Source organism: Protobothrops mucrosquamatus, unplaced genomic scaffold (assembly GCF_001527695.2).
Source record: "Protobothrops mucrosquamatus isolate PMUCROS unplaced genomic scaffold, P.Mucros_1.0 scaffold4790, whole genome shotgun sequence".
In the NCBI taxonomy this organism is placed as follows: Eukaryota; Metazoa; Chordata; class Lepidosauria; order Squamata; family Viperidae; genus Protobothrops; species Protobothrops mucrosquamatus.
In genome coordinates, this window is record NW_015390680.1 from 57777 (window position 1) to 62187 (window position 4411).

The following is a 4411-nucleotide window of genomic DNA, read 5'->3' on the forward strand; positions in this document are numbered from 1 at the left end:
TCAACCATATCAGTACTTTGTAGAGTTTTTTCAGTATTTCCATCTTTCTGCCTTTTAAAATTGGGAGCATGGTCCTTTCAGCAAAGTATTTCTGGCTCAGTGGAGTGTTTTAAAAGGTTGGCTACCTGTCCTTAAATGATATATATCAGTGATGGAGAACCTTTTAGAGACCGAGTGCCCAAACTGCAACCCAAAACCCACTTATTTATCATCGGGTGCCAGGTGGGTGTGGCTGTGGTGCTCATGGCAGACTTGGTGGGTGTGGCCAAGGTGGGCGTGGTCACCTCGATGTTGCTTGTGGGGAGGGATGCCTGTAGGGGCCAGGCAGGGTTGGGGGAGATCCAGGGGGTCTCTGGCAGGTGGGGCAGTGGGCAAGAGGCTCGTCCTGTGGGGTGAGGTGAGACAAGGTGAGGCAGGGCGGGGGGGGAGGGAAACCAGCCATGCTGGGATGCATCTAGCCACGTGGGACCTCGGTGAGTTAGCAGGTGGCTGGTTGAAGAGGGACGGTTGTCATCTCTGGGGCATGGCGCGCGTGCCCACAGAGAGGGCTCTGAGTGCCGCCTCTGGCACGCGTGCCATAGGTTCGCCACCACTGATATATATCAAGCACAGCAGAAGCTTTTATTTTACTTGAGTTCAGTTTATATTAAAAAAAAATCAAATCATTGCAGTATGGTACCCATAAAAGCTTCAGGTTTCCAATTGTTTAATATCAACTCCTTCACTAAAATTCACTGCTGAACCACAACTTGGAGAAGAACCAAAGGTGGACTTCTGGTAGAAGGAACCGTCGACCTAGGTTTGTGTTCAGGGGCAATGAATTCCTAAATCCTTACACATGGTAGTAAAAAGGTGATGGTGGCAGAACGCTTATGAAAAAACTCTTGCAGAAGAGAGTTTCATTCACGTAGTCTACAAGGTCCTGGCTACAACTCCCACTTGCTTGAATGGGAGCCACCAATCCAGCAGGACCCCAAGTCGTGAACCATTTCTCTCTCTCCCCTGTCTAGAGTAACTCCAGGGAATGATGTTATCAGTTTGCCGAGATGTTTCTTGATACACAGCAGTTCCATTCTGCTTTTCTTTCCATTCAGACCCTGACAATTCGGGATTTCTACAGCAGATCCAGTTCGACCTGGACTGCCAATGCACAGCTGGATGGCATCAGCTCACTAATGATACCTCACCCCATATAAACCGCCATAGCAACAGCACTTAGACTTATATACCGCCCATAGTGCTCTACAGCATTCTCTGGATGGTTTACAGGATGGGCATTATTTGCATATTGCCCCTCCCAACAATCTCGCCCTCATTTTACTGATCTTGGGAAGATGGAAGGCTGAGTCAACCTTGAGCCCTGTCAGGATTGAACTCTGGGCTGTGGGCAGAGTTTATCTGAGACACTGCATTCTAACCACTGTGCCATCAGGTTTCATGCAGATGTTTAATTACATGCCTCCCAACAGGTTTCATGCAGCTGTTTAATTACATGGGGAAGCACTGAGTCCCATGGAACCCCTCCGATACCCCCCTGGAAAAATCAAAGATTCTAGCATATCCTGTCTGAAAAATACTGACTGAAATTGCCTGCTTAGGCAGGTTTGGAACCACCATACCTCAGTGCTTCCAGCCTCCAGCTGTTGCAGGTGACCCAGAAGGCTACTACAGTTGATAGTTGTGAATATGCTCAGAAGTGTAATAGGACCAGGTGTTCCACACAACTCAAAATTGACAAACTCAAAATCCTGACAATCCTGACAAAAATAATTGCTTAGAGCAATCCTGTCATCTCAGTGCCCTGACCACGCCTGAGTCTGGGCTGATGGGAATCCAGCATCCTCTGTGGCCGATGGCCTGCTTGACAATCATCCATAAAAAGGGAAGGTTGAAGATTGGGAGAAAGTGGTAAAAAGTGGCCAGATCACAGGTGGGTTTCTTTAGGACAGGGCACAATAGATCTCCCTTAAGGTAGGCAACATGATACCCTCCCTCAAAAAAGTGTGAACTGTCTTCCATATTCAGTTACAGCCTGGGAAGTGGGGTGCTTCCCACCGGATTCCTTCACTAGCTCCATTAGTGCCTCTGATCTAACTCTAACTCACCGCTGCACCTGATCCCGGAGGAAGCCAGAGAGGCTGTTGCCAGCCATCAGACATGCTAGATTTTATGACCTCCCACTAATTTTTTCTCCCAAGAGTATTGGTTAGCAAATATCCTGCAATGCAAAATTAGACTATAGAAATGGTAATTCTCAAAAAGAAAGCTAGCCTCGCAAAAGATTCTTATCAAATAATACAATGCGCCATTGAACTACTACATTGGCGGACTCTGATGGAACCAAATACAGCTATTGTAACTTTTCTGGAAAGTAAGTCAGGTCTCTTCAGAGCTCAGTACAAGGCAACCCTCGGGATGGGTTCGAGGACATCCACTGTCCTTCTCTTCCCCAGCAAGATGAAGCCGGTTAAATTTCTCGCAAATAATCTCTCTGACTTTAGCACGTGAGGCCCTTGGAACGTGAGTCAGTAGAAATGATCTCTTTCAAAAATATGTAAAACCTGTTTTGGGACAAAAATGTTTATAAGAAGTGACATACAGACGTCAAATTACTTCCATCTGTATGAAAGCAAGAGAACATCTCAATAACCTCACTGGCAGTTCATAAAAACAAGTTTTTCTGGCCAGGTTCTTTAGATTAATCTCACAAGGCAATGCAAAGCTCTCGTGATTCTGGAAGCACCACCATTCTTTCAAAAAACATTTTGCATGAGGTATGTTTAGTTAGGAGCTTCGCTGAAGCCAACAGATCTAATTTTGTGTCTGGGAAGCATGCTTTGAAGTGTTATCCAAGCGTACAATCACAATCACAGAGTCCTGAAAACATCCCACTGAAACCCAGGAGAAGGTATCTGAACAAACACGTTGAGAAGCAGAGCATAGGCTATACTGCAATGGAAAGACAAAGTATTCTCTTCCTCTAAAGAATGACTAACCAGAAAAGCATGTAACTTTCAGTCTCAAAATCATACAAGTGGTTGATTTGTATAAGCATCCATAATATGCTGTTTTGGAAACAGACAAATTGTTAAAACACTAAGGAAGCCCCCCACATACTTTTGTAATCACTAAGGGTACAAATAAGGTGTGCCTAATGCCAGATCTAAAGAGAAAGAGAAAGAGATGCTATCAGCATGCAGAGAATGCTTCTGTAAATATTACCAGGCTTTCCCCAGCAAATACAGAAAGTGGACTGATCAGCTGCTTACATGGTTAAGAAACCGCCCAGCTGCTAGACTGGCAGAACTCCAAAATGTCAGCAAGTATCTGGGAAAGGGAGAAAGCAACCAGATACATGTGCCAGAATTGATCCAAGGTTAAAAGAGTGAAAATATCAATCCATCTCACCCAGAGCCATGTAATAATAATATAATAATAATAAAGTTGGAAGGGACCTTGGAGGTCATCTGGTCCAACCCCCTGCTCAGGCAGGAAACCCTATACCATTTCAGACAATGGTATAGGGTCTTGATTCCTTCAGTTTTCACTATTTTCCCTCCGTTGACAGTGAGGGTGGCACATTCGTCCAGTCCAAACTCCACTACAATATCTTGGCTGTATTGATGAGCAATGATTCTACTTCTCATGGTTTTATTCCATACAGCTTCAGATCGTCCATATAAAGGAAGTGGAACAGACTGCCAGATGTTTTTGATGATTGTTAGCCATGACCTGACTTGTTCAGTAATGGTGACAGAGGAATCAGTGCAATGGCAAACAGTAGTGAGGACAATGAGTCAAGAAGATTCCTCTCTTATCCTCTCCCATTCTGTCACTATTGACCTGCAACGGTGTCTTCCATTGTGCCATTGATCTTTGTACAAAGCTTCTGATGTTTCTACTGACTCCTGTTATTTCTAGGCACTTGATTATTCAATCATATGGCAGGGAGTCAAAGGCCTTGTTGTAATCAATCCAAGATATAATCAAGTTGGTCTTCCTTCTCTTGCAGTTTTTCTAAAATTATCTTGTCAATTAGGAGCTGATCTTTTGTTCCTCTGCTGCTTGGGTAGTTTCCTTTCTGCTCTAATTGTTTTCAATTAGATGCTGTTGGACTGCATCAGCAGCCTTGAATGTTGAAAACCTATGGCTTGAGTGGATTGCTATCCAACAGCTTACTTCAGGTTGAACATTATTTGGTAGCAATAAGGACGAAGACAACTTGATAAGCCCTCACCTGCTGGAGCTCAAAGGATTCTCTTTCCCTGTTGTTTAACATCTGTATGGAACCACTGGAGAAGTCACCTGTCTATTTGGTTGAGATGGAAGAATAAATGAAAGTTTATTTGTGCCCAGAATAATTGGTGATTTTTTTTAAAGTCAGTGCTTTCATATGGCTAAGTGCAATAAG